This window comes from Bos indicus, chromosome 12 (genome assembly GCF_029378745.1).
Source record: "Bos indicus isolate NIAB-ARS_2022 breed Sahiwal x Tharparkar chromosome 12, NIAB-ARS_B.indTharparkar_mat_pri_1.0, whole genome shotgun sequence".
In the NCBI taxonomy this organism is placed as follows: domain Eukaryota; kingdom Metazoa; phylum Chordata; class Mammalia; order Artiodactyla; family Bovidae; genus Bos; species Bos indicus.
The window spans coordinates 79,651,840-79,673,708 of record NC_091771.1 but is presented as its reverse complement, the minus strand read 5'-3'; the positions used below and the strand labels follow the sequence as shown (position 1 = coordinate 79,673,708).

The 21,869-nt window shown below is 39.0% G+C and overlaps 1 pseudogene; it reads left to right on the top strand.

The window, feature by feature from the left end:
• Positions 1 to 151: 151 nt before the first annotated feature.
• Positions 152 to 1,332, top strand: LOC139176060 (asparagine synthetase [glutamine-hydrolyzing] pseudogene; annotated as a pseudogene).
• Positions 1,333 to 21,869: the final 20,537 nt, after the last annotated feature.

Genomic DNA, 21,869 nt, shown 5'->3' with positions numbered 1-21,869 from the left:
TGAAATAGAAATTTCCAAGACAGGTAAGGTGAACTGGAGACAGCAAGTGTGGACAACTATTTCAAGGACTTTCGCAATAAAGGAGAGTGAGAAACAGAACAGAAACATTACAGCATGTATGGATATGCATATACTATGAGTGATCCACAAGATGGGAAAAACTGATGATGCAAGAGACAGGAAACAGTGCTGACAACTGAAACTCAAACAACGTACATCTGCTATGATTCCACTGGAATACAGCAATTAATGCTTGTCTAGGGAAACGAATTTGTTCACGTTATTTTTTTCTGCTTCATATACAGGCGTACTTCTGGATCCTTTGTCAACACTACTAAGAAACATTTGATGACAGACAGAAGGACTGGATGCTTTTAATCAGGAGACTTGGATTCCAGATTCTCTGCTGCTGCCACCCTGCCGCAGCAGCAGCTAAAAGGTACCCAGTAGAGTATGCTCCGGACATCGGCAACTTGCCTGGAAGACAGTCTCAATTTACTGGCTGCTAAAAGGTGGCAAATCATACGGGAGGAAACACCATGAAGTCCTTTTTAACTCTGAGTAAGGCATGCAGATCCTGCACAAAGTACTGTTTTACTTGGAAACTTATGACATTATAGCAGTCTATGCTTCTATAGACATGAGCTGAGATAATGAACTTCCAAGCACCTTTGGAAGAGCACAGATGCCATGGTGATCTTCTCTGGAGAAGGCTCAGACAGACTTACACAGGGATACATATGTTTTCAAAAAAAAATTCTGGGAAATAAAGCCAAGAAACAGAGTAAGAGATGTCTGAAGGAACTCTGTCTGATGTTCTACACACAGATCAAACTACTGCTGCCCACTTGCCTTGAACTGAAGATCCCATTCCTGGATCATTGATTTCCTTCCTATTAGTTGTCTCTGCTACCAGAAATGAGAATACCAAAGAACAGGATAGAAAATATTTCCTGAAAGAGATATTTAAGGACTCTAGCCTAATATATAAAGAGATCCCCGGGTGACCAAAATCAGACTTCAGAAATGGGATATCTTCGGTGAAGAATTTCTGGTTTTGGGGCTTCCCTGGTGGTTCAGTGGTTATGAATCTTCATGCCAATATGGGGAACACAGTTTTGATCCCTGCTCCGGGGAGATCCCGCAAGCCTAGGAGCAACTAAGCCCATGTGTTGCACCTGCTGAGCCCATGTGCTGCAGTTACTGAAACCCATGCACCTAGAGCCTCTGCTCTGCAGCCAGAGAAGTGACTATAACGAGAAGTCCAAGCACCACAACGAAGAGTAGCTCCTGCTCGCTGCAACTAGTGAAAGCTTGTGCACAGCAACGAAGACCCAGTACAACTAAAAACATAAATAAATAAAATCTTTTTTTTTTAAAGAGAATTTCTGGTTTAGGTTTTTACAAAAATATACTGAACATCAGGTTGACGATGCAGTGGATGGCTACTGCAGGACAAATGTGTCTCTTCAGTCCTCCTAAGACTAAAGACAGCCATTGCTACCCTCAAATCATTGCATGCCACTACCCAGGCCAGCCTGAGAGGCTGATCAATTCCTGGATGCCAAAGCAGATCAATGCCACTGACCTTTCTGCCTGCACCTCGACCTATTCACAAGTCAGCTGACAAAGCTTAGGTGCTCTCCAAGATGTAGAAAATTCTGATGGGAATACCAGACCACCTGACATGCCTCTTGAGAAACCTGTATGCAGGTCAGGATGCAACAGTTAAAACTGGGCATGGAACAACAGAATGGTTCCAAATAGGAAAAGGAATACATTGAGGCTGTATACTGTCACCCTGCTTATTTAACTTCTATGCAGAGTACATCATGAGAAACGCTGGGCTGGAGGAAGCACAAGCTGGAATCAAGATTGCCGGGAGAAATACCAATAACCTCAGATATGCAGATGACACCACCCTTATGGCAGAAAGTGAAGAAGAAATAAGAGCCTCTTGATGAAAGTCAAAGAGGAGAGTGAAAAAGTTGGCTTAAGGTTCAACATTTAGAAAACTAGGATCGTGGCATCTGGTCCCATCACTTCATGGCAAATAGATGGGGAAACAGTGGAAACAGTGGCTGACTATTTTTCTGGGCTCCAAAATCACTGTGGATGGTGACTGCAGCCATGAAATTAAAAGACGCTTACTCCTTGGAAGGAAAATTATGACCAACCTAGACAGCATATTAGAAAGCAAAGATATTACTTTGTCAACAAAGATCCGTCTAGTCAAGGCTATGGTTTGTCCAGTGGTCATGTATGGATGTGAGAGTTGGACTATAAAGAAAGCTGAGTGCCGAAGAATTGATGCTTTTGAACTGTGGTGTTGGAGAAGACTCTTGAGAGTCCCTTGGACTGCAAGGAGATCCAACCAGTCCATCCTAAAGGAGATCAGTCGTGGGTGTTCATTGGAGGGACTGATGTTGAAGCTGAAACTCCAACACTTTGGCCACCTGATACAGAAAGCTGACTCATTTGGAAACACCCTGAAGCTGGGAAAGATTGAGGGCAGGAGGAGAAGGGGACGACAGAGGATAAGATGGTTGGATGGCATCACTGACACAATGGACATGGGTTCAGGTAAACTCTGGGAGCTGGTGATGGACAGGAAGGTCTGGCATGCTGCGGTTCAGGGGGTTGCAAAGAGTCGGACACAACTGAGTGACTGAGCTGAACTGAAGCTGCAGACTCTAAGTGTTTCTTCTACTTGTGACGGGTGGTGGGACTGGGGGCAGGGTGAAGGAGTACTAGTGAGGCTCAACCTCCCAGACTTACTTGGACATAAAAACAAATGAAAGTCTGGGACTTCCCTGGTGGTCTAGCAGCTAAGACTTTGGGCTGCCCATGCAGGAGGCCAGGGTTTGATCCCTGGTTGGGGAACTAGATCCCACATGCCACAACTAAGATCAAAGATCCCATGTGCTGCAGTTAAGACCTGGCATAGCCAAGTAAATAAATATTTAAAACATGAAAGTCTCACATCAAAAAAAGAAAAAAGAAAAAATTGAGAAGAAATGGTTACCAGTGGTGTGGAAGAAGAATTAGGATGGAAGAAACAGAGACAGAAGCTAGACACATTTTGCATACTTGACTCTGAAACTATGTAAATATTCTACATAGATCTAAAACAAAATCAAATTTTAGAAATCTCTAAGCATCCAAAACAAAATGGAGCAAGTAAAATCAGTTAGTGTCCTCTTAGCTACTAAATGCAACGCCCTGCTTCCGGGCACATTCAGCTTCATTTGCCTTTGACATTGCTGATAGTTGACCCATTATTAAAATTCTCTTCCTTTTTGGCTTCTCTGAGACCAGTCTCTCCTGGTTTACCATTTAAGTCAAGTCTCTGATTTCACATCTCAGTATCCCTTACTAGGCCGTCTTCTTCTACTTGTCCTTTTAATACAGGTAGTTCCCATTCCTCATTTACTCTTTTTAATCTACTGCCCACTCTCAGCAGTGAAACCATACACTCCCCTGGCTTCTATTAGACACATTCACCTCATTATGCGATTATGAGAAAATAAATTTAAGATCAATATGAGTTCAACTGCCATAGGGAAATACTGTCACAGGAGATTCAGTTTCTTGGAGTAAGTTGTTTCACACATGTATTAAATTCCTGTCTGTTCCTCAAAACCCACCTCCCTCAGTTATTACTTCCTATGTGAAGCCTTCTTAAGATTTCTCTGGCCAAAATTATTACTTCCTCTTCACTCTGATAACATAAAATCTCTCTTATAATATTTATATATTTCTGGGTATGTGTTCTGCACTGCCTAGACTATAAACTTTTGAAAGCAGTGAGACTGGGTATATGGTGCTAAGAAAGTAGGGGAGTCAGGGGAAGAAGACTAAAATGAGAAAAGGAGAGAACAGAGTTGAGCCCACAAGGAATTACAGGTAAAGTCAGGTAATTGTCTTTCCCAAGAGTAATATGTGGGATAGTAGAATCTCCAGCAGAGACACCAATTTAAAAGTGAGTTATATACTGAAGATTCATGAAATTCAAGGAATCTAAGACTGAGATTCGCTAATCACTGACCAACTAACTGAAGTATTATTGATAAAAGGAAAAAAAAAAGATTCATGAAATTCAAGGAATCTAAAACTGAGATTGGCTAATTTCTGACCGACAGGTTTTATTGATAAAACAAAGGAGAAAAATCCATACTTCATCAGTTAGCACCAAATTATTGAGCCCAGTAAGGAGAATTCAAAAGAACAATTCTTTTGCAAATCTATTACAGAAGATGGTGGTGATGGTGATGTAGTTTTTTTTTTTTTTTTTTTTTTTTAATTTTATTTTTTTTTATTGGACACACAGCATGTGGGATCTTAGTTTCCCAACCAGGGATCGAACTCGTGCTCCCTCCATTGGGAGCTCAGAGTCTTAACCACTGGACCACCAGGGAATCCCCCAGTGATGTAGTTTTTAATCCAAATCCACCCAAAGAGACAAATCAGGGTAACAAAACTCAAGAGCATTAAAAAACACCTGCAACAAAACTAAGTGACAAGCTGCCCACAGACGCCAAAGTAGACGTGGGCAGGCAAAAGCGAGAGAGGCCACAGAGCTGCACGGTACCAGCATTTGTGAAGGAGGAAGCACGTATGCCCACAGACACCACAGTAGACGTGGGCAGGCAAAACCAAGAGAAGCCACAGAGCCGCACGGTACCAGCATTTGTGAAGGAGGAAGCACGTAGAAGCAAAGGCATCTTATGGCCTGAGAAAAGGGAAACAGCAAAAATCAGCCAGAGGACAGAATAAAGACTCACAATGAGCGAAACTGCAGGGAGTAGAGTCCGAACTGACCAGAACAGGGACGTGAGGGCAAAAGTCAAAGACTGTCCAGATAAAAAGGGAAGCTGAGAGATCTCAGAAAGGACAAGGCAATATTTTTTGAACACTTTGTAAAAACAATAGAAAAGGGAGCTTTACACATAAAGCTACAAAAGTTATCCTGACTAATCTCTCCCATCTAAGAGTTTGGGCAAGTTATTTTCACATGAAAATTAATAACAAAAGGGGAGGCAATCAAATCTCAGAGTTATTATGAGGAAAAAGATGTTAGGGTGACATCAATAAAAGACAATAAAAGCAAAGCTTAAAACATGTTCACAAAACAATAAAAGCGGTAAAAGCAATTCTTAAAACATGTTCACAAAACAGATGAAAACCACAAATTGATAATTTTAAATAAGCTAAAACAAAGTAACAAAATAATAGAAGATTTGAGAGAACAGGACTAAAGAAAATTAGAGAAACTAAAAATGAGATGATAGAATTCAGGAAATAACAACAAATGTAACCAAAAATTATATCTTCAGAAATGAAGATTATGTTGCTGCTGCTGCTGCTAAGTCGAGTCAGTCGTGTCCGACACTGTGCGACCCCATCGATGGCAGCCCACCAGGCTCCCCCGTCCCTGGGATTCTCCAGGCAAGAACACTGGAGTGGGTTGCCATTTCCTTCTCCAATGCATGAAAGTGAAAAGTAAAAGTGAAGTCGCTCAGTCATGTCCGACTCTTAGTGATCTCATGGACTGCAGCCTAGCAGACTCCTCTGTCCATGGGATTTTCCAGGCAAGAGTACTGGAGTGGGGTGCCATTGCTTCTCCAAGATTATGTTAGAAATAGTATAAAAACAAGTATTTAAAAAGAAGTCTTATATAAATAGAAGGTGAAATGGAAAAGTTTAGTATCAAAAAGAAAATAAGAAAGTGATTTTAAAAGACTTGAGAAAAAAGTGGTAGATAAGATGGTCATAGAGGGGGGTCCCCAAAGAAGAAAACTAAAGCAGTAGAGAACAAATACTAAAATACTAACAACAGTTTTTTTGTTTTTTTGGCCATACCACCCAGCTTGCAAGATCCTAGTTTGCCCACAAGGGATAGAACCTGGGTCCTCAGCAGTAAAAGCAAATCCTTAATCACTGGATCTCCAGGGAATTCCCTAAAAACACTACTTCAAGAAAACTGTCCCAATGAGAAAAAAATGACTTGAAGTCATATACTGAAAAGGTATACTGCATATGTAAGAAAATCAACTCAGAACAATCAACTCCAAGACACAACTTAGTAAAGTTATTAAATACGTAAGAAAAAAAAATATACTGAGCGCCCAGGCAAAAATATGCCCAGGACTTAACTTCATAATAATCTGGAGAGTTAACAACAGCAGGTATGAGAGTAACTAAAAGCAGACTGGCCATGAGTTGATAACTGTTGAAGATGAACAGAAAATGCATACACTATTCTGTATGCTTCTGTGCATGTGTAAGGCTTTTCATGGAGTATGAATGAACTACTGCTACTCACACAATAAGGAAAAAAGAAATCTCACAAATTTTGGGCTGAACAAAAAGAAGCCAGATAAAAGTGAGAATGCAGTGTGATCTTATTTACATTAGGTTTTAAAAAAGGCAAAACAAATCTATGACGTTAAAAGTCAGGACAGTGATTACCCTTGAGGAAATAAAAACTGAGAGCGGGCCAAAGGATGATTCTGCTGTACTGAAAGTATCCTCCTTTTGTTTGGGGCATTAGTCACATAGGTATGCCTGCTTTGTTAAAATTCATAAAATTGTACACTTACTTACCACTGAATGTACTTTTCTGTATGAATACTGCACTTCTTAAAAAAGGTTTTATGAGTCTCAAAATTCAAAGTAGTGAATAAACAACTATTTGCTGTATATTCTAAGAAAGCTTATTTCTATACTCAATTTCAGCGGATATTGTTGGAAGACAGCTATACTACTAATGATATACCCAACTTTCTGCCAATAAAAACAATCAAGCATACACCCAAACCCAGATACTGAAAGAAAGTTAACCAGTACTTCAGCCTCCTGAATGAATCGATATATCTGTACAATATATAACAAGCATCAAAGTGACTGCTGTGTATACTTACGTACACACATAGAGAGCTACTGCTCAACACTGAAACGCCTCAAGCGGTGCTGAGTCCACAAAGCCTACGCTGCTATATCAATAACACCACAGCAGTGTGACTTAGCACATTTGACCAACCTAACTAACCAGAGTATACAAACACATACTGTACAACATGCCCAACCTTCATCTTGAAGGCACTGAGGGGCAATCGTACAAGTCGATGATAAGTGCCCTGCCTGTTGTTAAGGAAGATACATACACCTTCTCACCAACACAAAATAAAAGCTAGACAAGATAAAAAATTCTTTTAAAAAATAAAACTGGAGAAGATACATGAATCTGAATGCTGTACTATAACTATGTAAGATGTTATCATTGAGGAAACTGGTTAAAATTATGGCACATCTCTTTGTATCATCTCTTACCATGCACATGAATCTATAATTACTTTAAAATAAAAAGTTCAGTTAAAATTTTTAGAAATAAAAGATTTCTTAGAAGGTAGCTTTGAATATATACAGTAATATGTTATACATAGCTAATTTTTCTCCTTCACGCTCTTAAAGAGCCCCTTCCTTTAAAAAAAAAAAAAAAAAGTCAAGGGGGAAGAAAAGATATACCAATCTAAGCCACACTCTGACTGGTACAGTATTTGTTTAATACAGAAATAAAATCTATTGCAAGAACTTCTGGATGTATACTCAAATTATTGGAACCAGAATCTCAAAAGAGATATCTGCACGCACGTGTTCACAGCAGCGTTATTCACACAGCTAATAAGTAGAAGCGACCCAAATGTCCATCAATGGATGAACAGATAAAAGAAATGCATACACACACAACAGAATGTTACTCATCATTTTTGAAAGAATTCTCTCAAGTTATGACATGGGTGTCCTTGAGGACATCATGCTAAGTGAAATAAGTCAGCCACCAAACAACAATAATTAAATGAAGGACTAGAGTCTAGGCAAATAAAGTCATTGATTAATGGACATAGAGTTTCAATTCTGGAAATCCATTATCCAACAATGTGAGTATACATAACACTGTTAAACTTGATCATGGTAGAGACGGTAAATTTTATGTTGTGTTTTATATCACAAATAAAAAAATATGTTTAATGTTTTCAAATGAAATCTGAACGAATATGTCATATGCAGACTTGATTTCTAAGAATAGTTATTCAAGTTGAAAGAATATGATCTCAGATGAAAGAATAAAACTGCTAGAAGAGACAAAGACATAAAATATTAATATACTGCTCTATCTGCTCGATTCAAATATGTTAAGCTTCATGATACAGGTAAGTATAAGCCAATGTTGATTGCTTAAAACTACAATAAAATCTGTGGAAGTTAAAATACATGGAGTAAAATATCAAGTTCCTGAGAAATCTGTATGCAGGTCAAGAAGCAACAGTTAGAACTGGACATGGAACAACAGACTGGTTCCCAATCAGGAAAGGAGTACGTCAAGGCTGTCTATTGTCACCCTGCTTATTTAACTTACATGCAGAGTACATCATGCGAAACGCTGGTTTAGATGAAGCACAAGCTGGAATGACGATTGCCAGGAGAAATTTCAGTAACCTCAGATATGCAGGTGACACCACCCTTTTGGCAGAGAGCTAAGAAGAACTAAAGAGACTCTTGATGAAAGTGAAAGAGGAGAGTGAAAAAGTTGGCTTAAAACTCAACATTCAGAAAACAAAGATCATGGCATCTGATCTCATCATTTCATGGCAAATAGATGGGGAAACAAGGGAAACAGTGACAGACTTTACTTTTGGGGGGGCTTCAAAATCACTGTGGATGGTGACCGCAGCCATGAAATTAAAAGACACTGCTCCTTGAAAGAAAAACTATGACAAACCTAGACAGCATGCTAAAAAGCAGAGACATTACTTTGCCAACAAAGGTCCATCTAGTCAAAGCTCTGGTTTTTCCAGTAGTCCTGTAATGATGTGAGAGTTGGACCATAAAGAAAGCTGAATGCCGAAGAACTGATGCTTTTGAATTGTGGTGCTGGAGAAGACTCTTGAGAGTCCCTTAGACTACAGGGAGATCCAACCAGTCAATCCTAAAGGAAATCAGTCCTGAATATTCATTGGAAGGACTGATGCTGAAGCTGAAACTCCAATACTTTGGCCACCTAATGTGAAGAGCTGACTCATTTGAAAAGACCCTGATGCTGAGAAAGATTGAAGGCAGGAGGAGAAGGGTACAACAGAGGACGAGTTGATTCCATGGCATCACCGGCTCAGTGGACATGAGTTTGAGTAAACTCTGGGAGTTGATGATGGACAGGAAAGCCTGGCATGCTGCAGTCTGTGGGGTCGCAGAGTCGGACATAACTGAGCGACTGAACTGAACTGAAAATGGCAAAAAGCAGGAAAAGGTAAATGAAAAGACTGTTGGTAAGGTTCTTCAAAGTACTAACTTAAATAGCCTATACTAAGTCAAGGATGTAAGCTGTCACTTCTAGAGTGATCACTAAAAGAGTAATAAAAAGTTATCAGTAAAACAGAGAATAGAAAAACAGATTAACACAAATATTTCATAAGGCAAAAAACTAGAAAAAAATGGGAGCAAAAACAGAATCAATAGAAAACCAATAGAAATAAACCTAATAAAGTCAATATACTTAAATTCAATTATAATATTAACTATGCTATATGTAAAAGGACTGTATAGTCCAATTCAAAGACTTCAGATTGGGTGAAATACACTGTATGCTATTTACAAGTTAAGTTAAAATATAAAAACATCAGATCAGATCAGATCAGTCGCTCAGTCGTGTCCGACTCTTTGTGACCCCATGAATCGCAGCACACCAGGCCTCCCTGTCCATCACCAACTCTCAGAGTTCACTCAGACTCACGTCCATAGAGTCAGTGATACCATCCAGCCATCTCATCCTCTGTCGTCCCCTTCTCCTCCTGCCCCCAATCCCTCCCAGCATCAGAGTCTTTTCCAATGAGTCAACTCTTCGCATGAGGTGGCCACAGTACTGGAGTTTCAGCTTTAGCATCATTCCTTCCAAAGAAATCCCAGGGTTGATCTCCTTCAGAATGGACTGGTTGGATCTCCTTGCAGTCCAAGGGACTCTCAAGAGTCTTCTCCAACACCACAGTTCAAAAGCATCAATTCTTCGGTGCTCAGCCTTCTTCACAGTCCAACTCTCACATCCATACATGACCACAGGAAAAACCATAGCCTTGACTAGACAGACCTTTGTTGGCAAAGTAATGTCTCTGCTTTTGAATATGCTATCTAGGTTGGTCATAACTTTCCTTCCAATGAGTAAGCGCCTTTTAATTTCATGGCTACAGTCACCATCTGTAGTGATTTAGTATGAAAAAGCATGAAAACATTAGCTAAAATAAAGCTTGTATTCTCATATTAATATCTGATAAGTAAACTTCTTTAATTACGAAAGTGATTTTATTTAACTGATTATAAATAAAACCATATAAAAGAAACAGTCTAAAAATCAGAGTTATAAACTATTCAGTGAAAGATGTTTTTAAAAGCTAAGTCATTCTCCTTTTGAGGATTCTAAACAAACATAACAATACATGTAAAATATTATATTGCATAATTATACAAAGAACTTTACAGAAATACTGTATTCTTTTTCCTTCACTTTTGCAAACACATCTTTCTATAACCCCATGAACTGTAGGCTGCCATACTCCTCTGTCCATGGATTCTCTAGACAAGGATAATGGAGTAGGTTGCCATTTCTTTCTTCAGGGGCTCTTCCTGACCCAGGGATCGAACTGGGGTCTCCTGCATTGCAGGCGGATTCTTTTACCATCTGAGGCACCAGGGAAGCCCTTTCTATGGTTACAAATTTGATTTCCAGTCATGATACAGATCAGCTAGAGGGGAAAAAAAGTATGTATATATATATTTTTTCTTCTTTTTATTTTGAGATATGACAAGTAGACTTTAAGGCAAAAAAAAATATTACTGAAGATAAAGACAGATACTCATGGTGATAAAAGTACCAATTTGAATGAATATGTAATAAACTTAAATTTGTATTCACCTATAGAAATCCTTTATAAGATAAATGTTTTATACGTATTTTATACCAACCATTGGCCGCCAGTCTGAAATTGATTTTTTTAAAATAACAACTTTATTGAATTCCAATTCATATACTATCTAATCTATCTATTTTAAAAGGTAAAAATAGGGCTTCCCTGGTGGTACAGTGTCCATGTTCCCAAAGCAGGGGGCCCAGGTTCAGTCCCTGGTCTGGCAACTACATCCCACAGAGAGCAACTAAGAGTTTGCACGCTGCAACTAAGACCTGGCACAGCCAAATAACTAAATTAAAAAATAATAATAAAATTTTTTTTAAAAAGGTAAAACAAAAAAAGTTTTTTAGTACATTCAGACTTGTGCAATCACCACCACAATCAATTTCAGAACATTTCCATCACCTCCTAAAAAACCATGGTACCATGCACACACTCAGCTCCAATCTGGAGTTCTGCTGCTGCTGCTGCTGCTAAGTCGCTCCAGTCATGTCTGACTCTGTGCGACCCCATAGACAGCAGCCCACCAGGCTCCCCCGTCCCTGGGATTCTCCAGGCAAGAACACTGGAGTGGGTTGCCATTTCCTTCTCCAATGCATGAAAGTGAAAAGTGAAAGTGAAGTCACTCAGTCGTGTCAGACTCTTAGCGACCCCATGGACTGCAGCCTATCAGGCTCCTCCATCCATGGGATTTTCCAGACAAGAGTACTGGAGTGGGGTACCATTGCCTTCTCTGAATCTGGAGTCCTAGATATCCACTAAGCAATCCACTAATCTATTTTCTGTGTACAGATTGCCTCCTATGGGCATTTCCTATAAATGGAACCATATAATATGTGGTGCTTTGAGATCTGGCTATTTTATCCAATTACAGTATCAGGCTTAGAGTGCAGTTTCTGTGAGCTCTATCAGATCTGGTGCAGCTCCTTTGGTGCGGCTGCTCGACCGACTGAGGAACTGAGATCACCCTCCTCACGTACACCCAACACGCATGGTGAGAAGCACAAAGGATCCATACAGGAGAAGAATGGGAGACAGAGGACAGCTACTCGTTCAGAGCAGCAGTTTGGGAGTTCAGCAAGGTGATGTTGCAGGGATCTTCTCTGCAGGCAGAGAATGCTCCTTGATGAGGACACTGTCTTCTTGGGAGTGGCTCCGGGTCTATTGTTCTTTCCCTCCCTTGGCTATACAGACAGATACTGGCCAGATCCACCCCAAGGAATGTGCTGTGTGTGTCCCTCTGCTTCCTCCCCATCCCCGTTCAACCTCTCATCTGCCTAGTGCCCCAACCCCCATCTTGTTTCAGATTCTTATTAACCAAGCTCTCAGGGTGGGCGGTTGCGGGGCGGTGGGGGGCACGGGGGTAGTCATGCTGTCAGAAAAGTAGGCAAACTAATTATCCTTTATAATGTTTATTATTTATTAATAAAATAGAATTCACACACACTTTAAAAACACCAGAAAAAAAATAGGAGAATAGCTACAATCCAGGCTGTATGGAAAGCCACAGCACTCAGAAGAAGGCTTAGAACACCCATGGTACGTGGCTCACTGAAGAATCCTGAATATCCTGTGCAGTTGGAACCCAGGTAAAACCTACTGTAATTTACTCCCTAAAATAATCATACTGGGTCTTCTCTCAAAGCCTCTTTTTAAAAAGGAGGGGGGAAACTGAGAAACACCATCCAATTCCAGTTCTGCAGCAGCCTCACATACATTCTACAATATTTATTTGGTGTTAAAAAAAGTCTCTGCTACCCCATCTCGTCACTTGGCTCTTCCTTCCTCTCACCTCATGTTCTGTCTTCTACAATGAAGCAGCAACAAATTTCAGCTCCCAGTGACAGCTTCCCCAGGGAAAACTATACCCACTACACTGAACCAGCAAGACTCAGGGATGCCAATTAGAAGGTAATTTTATTTGTGTTGTGTCCTCTTAATTTTTTCTCCAGAAATGACCCTTAAGTCTATGAAAAGATACACACCTTCTCTCATAATAAGAAAGATGAATATTAAAATTATGTTGAGATGCCATTTCTCACCTATTGAACTGGTAAAATGCCAGAAGTTTAAAATGCATTGCTGTTGATGTTTTGGGAAGATAGGCACTCTCATACGTTACGGGTGGGTTTAAAGGGTACAACTTCTCTGGAGGGTCTTTTAGCAATATTTACCAAATGTACTTAACCTTTGGCCCAGAAATTCCACTTTCAGAAAATGAGTTCCACCAATATACCTGTGTATGTAACCTGACATGTACAAATTTATACACACACACACATACACACACAGTTTTCATTGCATTACTTTCTGTAATAGTCAAAGACTATAAATCCCAAGCATCTGGCAATAGGGAACAGGTTAAATAAACTATGGTATATTTAAATAAACTGTACTGGTGTATATGGTACAGGTTAAATATGGTACAGGTTAAATAAACTATGTACATCTACCGTGAACTCTAGAATACTATGGAACTGTAAAGAGAAAGAAGATCTCTACATACTGATATATAGGAAGATCTCCCAGTTACATTGCCAAGTTAAAAAAAAAAACACACACACACGTGACTTCACAGAAGATATCCAGGAATCCATCCTTCTACCTAACAACTACTGGACCAGCAAGAATTGTCTAAAGGTAAATATTTTGGAACTCTGGAGTTCAGTCAAACACTTGCAACACTCGCAGCAGAGCTTGACAAAGGGATTGGTAAATTTTGGTGGTTTAACCTCTTGCATAGCAGTTACCACGCCTCAGCCCCTCAGCAAACAGCCTTGGGTACAACAGCCAACATTCCAGGGAAGATCTTCACGATATTAGATTTGGCAATGATTTGTTGGATGTGATACCAAGAGTACAGGCAAAAAAAAACAAAAATAAATAGAATATGACTTCATCAAAATTAAGCTTTTGTACATCAGGCTTCTGGTGAAGAATCCGCCTGCCAATGCAGGAGACCCAAGGGACATGGTTTCAATCCCTGGGTTGGGAAGATCCCCTGGGGAAGGAAATGGCAACCCACTTCAGTATCCTTGCCTGGAAAATTCCATGCACAGTGATGGGTTACAGTCTGTGGGGTCAGAAAGAGTCAGACACACACACACACACATCAAAGCACACTATTGAGAAAGTGAAAAGACAACCCACAGGATGGGAAAAATGTCTACAAATTATATATCTGATACAAGGTTAATATCCAGAATATATAAAGTACTCTTTCACCTCAACAATACAAAATGACTAACCCAGTTCAAAAACAGAGAAAGAACTTGAATAAACATTTCTCCAGAGAAGACAAATGGCCAAAAGGCACATGAAAAGGCACAGCATCAGTCATTAGGAAATGCAAATCAGCACTACAATGATATGCCACTTCACAAACATTAGGACTGCTATTATCAAAAGCAAACAGAAAATAGGTGTTGGATGTGGAGAAACGGGAACCCTCCTGTCTGGCTGGTCAGAAGGTAAAATGGTACAGTCACTGTTAGAGAAGCAGCCTGGCGGTTCCTCATAAAGGTAAACACACACTTACCAAGCGCCCCATCATTCTCCGTCTAAGTTAAAAAGGTAAATTTTATATGACTCATGTTTTATGGCAAAGAAAAAAAAAGATCTGAAAGGTATGCTACATTTTTTGTAAGAATAGGAGATTCATATTTGCTTACTGCATAAAGAAATACTGAACCAATAAACACATAAAAATGTTTACCTGCAAGAGGAGACATGAACTTGGGCGAACTCCAGGAGACAGTGAGGGACAGGGAGGCCTGGCGTGCTGCAGTCCATGGAGTCGCAAAGAGTCAGACACGGCTTGGTGACTGAACAAGAGGAGAATGGCAACTGGGGAGATGGGGACAGATGTGAGAAGGCTTTCTCAGTGTACACTATTCATATCATTTTATTTATTGACATATAGTTGATTTACCTGTATGCAGGCCAGGAAGCAACAGTTAGAACTGGACATGGAACAACAGACTGGTTCCAAATAGGAAAAGGAGCATGTCAAGGCTGTATATTGTCACCCTGCTTATTTAACTTATATGCAGAGTACACCATGAGAAACGCTGGGCTGGAAGAAGCAAAAGCTGGAATCAAGATTGCCGGGAGAAATATCAATAACCTCAGATATGCAGATGACACCACCCTTATGGCAGAAAGTGAAGAGGAACTCAAAAGCCTCTTGATGAAAGTGAAAGTGGAGAGTGAAAAAGTTGGCTTAAAGCTCAACATTCAGAAAATGAAGATCATGGCATCCGGTCCCATCACTTCATGGGAAATAGATGGGGAAACAGTAGAAACAGTGTCAGACTTTATTTTTCTGGGCTCCAAAATCACTGCAGATGGTGACTGCAGCCATGAAATTAAAAGGCGCTTACTCCTTGGAAGGAAAGTTATGACCAACCTAGATAGCATATTCAAAAGCAGAGACATTACTTTGCCAACAAAGGTCCGTCTAGTCAAGGCTATGGTTTTTCCTGTGGTCGTGTATGGATGTGAGAGTTGGACTGTGAAGAAGGCTGAGCGCCAAAGAATTGATGCTTTTGCACTGTGGTGTTGGAGAAGACTCTTGAGAGTCCCTTGGACTGCAAGGAGATCCAACCAGTCCATTCTAAAGGAGATCAGCCCTGGAATTTCTTTGGAAGGAATGATGCTAAAGCTGAAACTCCAGTACTGTGGCCACCTCATGCGAAGAGTTGACTCATTGGAAAAGACTCTGATGCTGGGAGGGATTGGGGGCAGGAGGAGAAGGGGACGACAGAGGATGAGATGGCTGGATGGTATCACTGACTCTATGGACGTGAGTCTGAGTGAACTCCGAGAGTTGGTGGACAGGGAGGCCTGGCGTGCTATGATTCATGGGGTCACAAAGAGTCAGACACGACTGAGTGACTGAACTGAACTGAGTTGATTTACAATGTTGTATTAGTCTCTGGTATTCAGCAAAGTGATTCAGTTATACATTTATACATATATTTTTCAGGTTCTTTTCCATTATAGGTTATTACAAGATACTGAATATAATTCCCAGTCCTATACATAGTAGGACTTCACTGTTTATCTACTTTCCATACAGTGCTATGCATCTGTCGATCCCAAGGTCCTAATTTATCTCTCACACCTTTTCCCCTTTGGTAACCGTATGTTTGTTCTCTATGTCTATGAGTCCATTCCTGTTTTGGCAATAAGTTCATTAGTATCATTCTTTTTAGACTTCACATATAAGGGATATCATTTTATATTGGTCTTTCTAGCCTGGCTTTACCTCAATTACTAGGAGGTAATTACTATCGATCTCTAGGTCCAACCATATGGCTGCAAATGGCATTATTTCATTGTTTTTATGGCTGGGTAATATTCCACTGTATATATGTGCAACATCTTCTTTATCCATTCATCTGCCAATTAACATTTAGCTTGCTTCCACATCTTGGCTATTTTACATAGTGCTGCTATGAACACTGGCAAGTATCTTTCTGAATTAGTGTTTTGGTCTTTTCTGGATATATGCTCAGGATAGGGATTGCTGGATCATATAGTAACTCTATTTTTAGCTTTTTAAGGAAAATCCATTTTGTTCTTCATAGTGGCTATATATTTTTCATAACAAAGATTTCTTTAAATCTTTTAAATTTTCATTTAAATCTTTTAAATTTAAAAATTTTCTTTTAAATCTTTTAAAATGAATATATTTTTCAAACAATAAGCAAAAATTATTCAGATATATTCTTCCTTGCCCCTCAAAGAAAATGAAAGCAGTCACATGATTTTTCTGACCATGCTTACATAATTAAAGGTCCTGTAGTCACTTTAAATCACATAGTCTCAATTCCATTTCAAATAAAATGTTTAACCCATAAAATCATGAGAGCTTCAAAGTTAATACCAGGTGAGATCTCATCTCACAGACGACCTCTGCGGTGGGCATACCCTTTCAATGCTGGAGGAGAGCACGGCCCCATTCCCCTCTGCAGGTGTCCACCCCTCCTCACTGGGATTTTACTAACCTTCTTGTCTGACCTCCCTCCTCAACTCCACCCTGAGGACAGAGAAGTGTTATTTCACCAGTAGTCATGAGGCGGTCTCACACTTTCTGTGCTCATAGATATTTAAAGCTCTTCCCCTTTGGGGGCTCTTCGTGCGTCCTGAGAAGATACCACCCACAGATCACTGTTGGATTTTCACCAGCAATTCCCCTGACCTGAAAGGAGGGACTCTATTTAAGTTGTCTATTCACTTCTACCCACTGGAACTGTGATGGGGCTCTGCCAACTTCTCCTCAATGAGCCTTTCACCCTTTCCATGGCCATTAGGTCAGATTATGCAATGACCCCAGTCAGGCTCTCGCCACATCTCATTCATGGGAAATACTCGTGCATGGATTGCCTAACAAACTCTGGAAGAAAAGGCTGGTTACAGTCTACTACTTGTGCCCTTCCAAGCAGCAAGCCAGCTTCAGCCCTCCATCTCTGGCTTTCCTTAAAAGGAGGCACCCATCAGTGCACTAGCTGTGACCTGATAACTTCAGAGGACACACAGGAAGCTTTCCAAGCGGCGTCTCTCTTCTGACTTGAGGTGAGGGAGATATCACATGCCTGCTTGTCTCCGTTGAGAAGGAAGCAGGGTCCACACTCACCAACAGCTCTCTCCAAAGAAATCCTTTCAAAACTTCCTCTCCCTTAAACTGGAGAAAACGCAACACCTTGGACAAATTATCAAAATTAATATAACCAATGAGAGCCAGATAGATAGGTACTCTAGATGTGATAACTCTAAGAAAAAAATGTATCATTACTGTGGCATTTTGACTAGGGATCACAAACTGGATAGAATCATGAGAGAACAGTAAAACTCAAAATGAGAACTGTTCTCTTGGATTAAAAAAATTTTTTTACAGTATTCTTCAAAACCATCATTATTATAAAAGACAAAGAAAGGCTCAGGAACTGTTCCAGATAAAGGAGACGAAAGAAACAATTAAATGCAATACGTCGACTGCAACCTCTAGTGGAGGAAAAAACAAGTGCTGTCAAGGACATTATGAAGTCAGCTGACAAACTGGATAGTGAATGGAAGATTATTTTAAAGTACTGCTAATGGTAAAAATCTTCCTGAGGTTAACAACTATACTGGGGCCACGTAAGAGAATGTCCTTTTCGTCAGGAAATATTCAGTGAAGTATCTGGAAACAAAGGGGTATAATGCCTACAGTTTATTCTTAAATAATTTAGAAAAATATAGAGAAGGATAATAAATCTCTCTTTAACAAAAAATTAAGTAATATAAAATGTTTATAGTAACTGAATCTGGATAAAAGGTAAATAGGTGATTTTTTTTCTATAATTCCTGTAACTTTTCTATAAGTTTGAAAGTATTTCCAAATAAAAAGCTTTTTATTAAAAAAAAAAAAAACAAAAAACTGCTCTCTTCTAAGTCTCACTGCTGACCCTGTGAAAAGTAAAGGGATCAAGAGTCACAGATCTGATTTTTAACAAATCTTTCTTTGTAATCACTTTAATGTAAAAAAACAGCATACAAATAGAAAGCATCACTATGAAAACTCGGTTTGAAAAATACACAAATGAATCCTGTGCACCTAGGACATATCTAACCAAACAGAACACTGTCAATATTTTAGGCACTCCCTCACCCACATGTGGGCTTCCCAGGGGCTCAGGGGTAGAGAGTCCGCCGGCCAACGCAGGAACCACAGAAGACGCAGGTTGCATCCCTGGATTGGACATGACTGAGCACACACCCACACGTGCCTTTTCCCAGCCACACCTCCATCAGTCTACTCCAAGTAATCACTATCCTGAATTTTTTTTTCATTTTTTTTTAATTTAATTTTATTTTTTTTTACAAATTGTATTAGTTTTGCCAAATATCAAAATGAATCCGCCACAGGTATACATGTGTTCCACTATCCTGAATTTTGTGATGCTTGTTCTTTTCCTCATGTTTTGTATCACAAACGTATGTATAGTTTTACAAGGTATAATTTAAATGTGCCTCTTTTACATTTTAAGCAAATAAAAGGTACTGTGGTATAAATTTTGTGTCCTCCCCCATCAAATTCCTATGTTGAAACCTAGCCCCCAAGGTGATGGCATTAGGAGGTGGGGCCTCTGGGAGGTGATTAGGTCATGAGTGTGGGACCCTCATGAATAGGATTACTGGTCTTTTATAAAAAAGACCCCTAGAGCTCCCCAGACCCCCTGCCATATGAGGCTATAAGTCTGCAACCAGAAGCTGGCTCTTACCCAACCATGCAGGTCACCCTAATCTTGGACTTCCAGCCTCCAGAACTGTAAGCAGTAAATTTCTGCTGTTTATAAGCCACTGTCTACAGTATTTCGTTACGGCAGCCTGAATGGACTAAAACAAAATGATATAATATTTAGTTTTCTATGACTTGCTTTTTTTTACTCAACACTAAATTTCTGAGATTCATTCACAGTAATGAGTACAGCTAAAGTTCATTAATGTTCATTACTGTAAGGTAGGTCAATGTATGACTATACCATGGTCTCTGCATCCAACTTACCAGTGATGAACATGGTGTTGCTTCTATGTTTTAGTCATTCTTAAATAACATTGTTGTTCCAATTGGACTGTTCTTGGGCCATTTTTTAAAACAACTGTCTTTGCTGTCACTGCTTTGCAGTGCACTTACTGTCCATATATCTGTGGGGTCTGATTCTGGATTCTGTTCCCGTCTCTATTTCTCTATTCCTGTGTCAGTTCAACACTGTCTCAATTACTATGCCTTTAGGGTAAATTTTAAGACACTGTAGTAACCTTACTATTTTTCCTTAGGAATGTTTTGGTTATTCTTGGATCTTTGCTCCTTCATATCAATTACAGATTTAGCATCTCAAATTCAAAGCAAAATTCTGTTGGGGAACTGGAATTTCAGTGACTCTTTGGGCAGAATTAGCATTCTCACACAATATTGAATCTTGCTTATCCACATAAAATAGCTCTACACTTATTTAGATCTCTTGAATAAACTCTTCATTTTTCTAAGGTAGTTCATAATTTTTGGTGTTATAATAAATGGAATTTTAAAAAATTATATTTCTAATAGATTTTTTCCTAGTGTTTGACAGTAATTGAGTTCTTATTAGTGCTGGAGTATCCAGTGACCTCGCTCAACATTATTCTAATAATTCATCTGCTGATTATTTAGTTTTTCTATATTGACAATCATATCATTTCTAAAAATGTTGGCTTCTTTTTTGCAAATGTTATATTTCTTCTCACATTACTTGAGAATAACCCTCAATACAAAATGTGAATGAACATGATTTGGGACATCTTTGTCTTATTCCTAATACAAAAGAAATGTTAACATTTCACAATTAAGTATATTTGCTGTCGGTTTTTGGAGATGGGCTTTATTGGACTACGGGAGTTCCTTCATATTACTAGCTTGTTAAGAGTGTTCTTTTTTTTTTAAGAGTGTTCTCTGTTTATTTTTCTGCAATTAAGATATGATCATCTTAATAATAAAGGGTTTCATCCTTTATTCTCCTAATCTAGTAAGTTACATATATTAGTTGTAACAAAATGGATTTTTGAATGTCAAACTAACTTGCATTTCTGGGAAGAGTCCAATTTGGTCATAATGTATTTGTCATTTTTATTCATCACTGGATTCAGTTTGCTAAGATCCTTTCTAGGATTTATAAATGAGATGCACCTATAAGTTTCTTCTCTTGTTAGCTTCTTGTCTTTGTTAGCTTTTGGGGCTGCTTTAACTCAATCTCTTTCATAAAGAATAATGAAAATTTCATAGAGAAACAGTAATGAGAGTGACAATAAACAGTATCCTTGATACTAAAATAATTACTCTCTTATATTAGAATAATAATTACCATCATCCTACTCCCCTTTTTTTATTCCCTCTTCTTATTTACAGAGAATAATATAAAAGAATAATGATGTATACTATGTTACATCTTTTTCTTCAAGCTTTCATATTATGTAGAATTTGAACAAGTATAGGAAAAAAATGTAAATAATGATAGAATTAAATACATAAGTTCTAATTCCTAATTTCTAATCAAACTATCTACCTAAAACAGTTTGCCTACTAAATAGGAGTAAAAACTGCACTTTGGAAATAAATGGTGCTCTATAATTTTCCACTGAATTCTTTAGGACTGTTTCTTAGTACCATGTCATGCCAAGAGTTAATATGTTATTCCACTTAGGAAGACATGTCAATGAATAAGCATGAAAAATAATTTTAAGAAATACTGATAGAAAAAAATAAAGGCAAAGACCTACATATCTTGCTTCCTTGAAAAGTTTAACTGCAGCTGCTGAAAGCATTCACGTGCTAGCTCCACAGTACACAAGAGGAAAGCTGGACTTGAAGTGAAAGTTGGACTTGAAAGTTTTATTTTTTAAGTACAAACAAGACTGTAGACTCAGTTCTCAACGGGAAAGGTAATGTCCTTGGCCCAGCAGTTCAAAACCTAAACCAAACAAACGTTGCATAAACTATGTAGTGACAATTTGAATGAAAATAGGTTTAATTATATTCTAATCTTTCCAGAATAGGAACCTGAAGTAAATATGTAAAAACTTTACCTCTCATTACCTTATTTTGAAACTGTGGACCATTATTTTCCAAGACTGCCATTTTAAAAGTTATAAAAGCAATAGGAAATCGCTGAGTTAAACATATACAGTGTAGTTATTTAGGCATCAGTTCCCACACTCTGGAACCTTCCACATGTCACATGGCTACATGATATTCCCAAGTCATGGATTCTGCCGTTTGATCTCTGATGCCGCCTGAAGATATTTCGGGGCTCCTGAAGCTGGGCAGCTCTCTGAATACACTAAGTATACACATGAAGCAGCTCAAATGCACCAGTGCTTCCATCAACAACC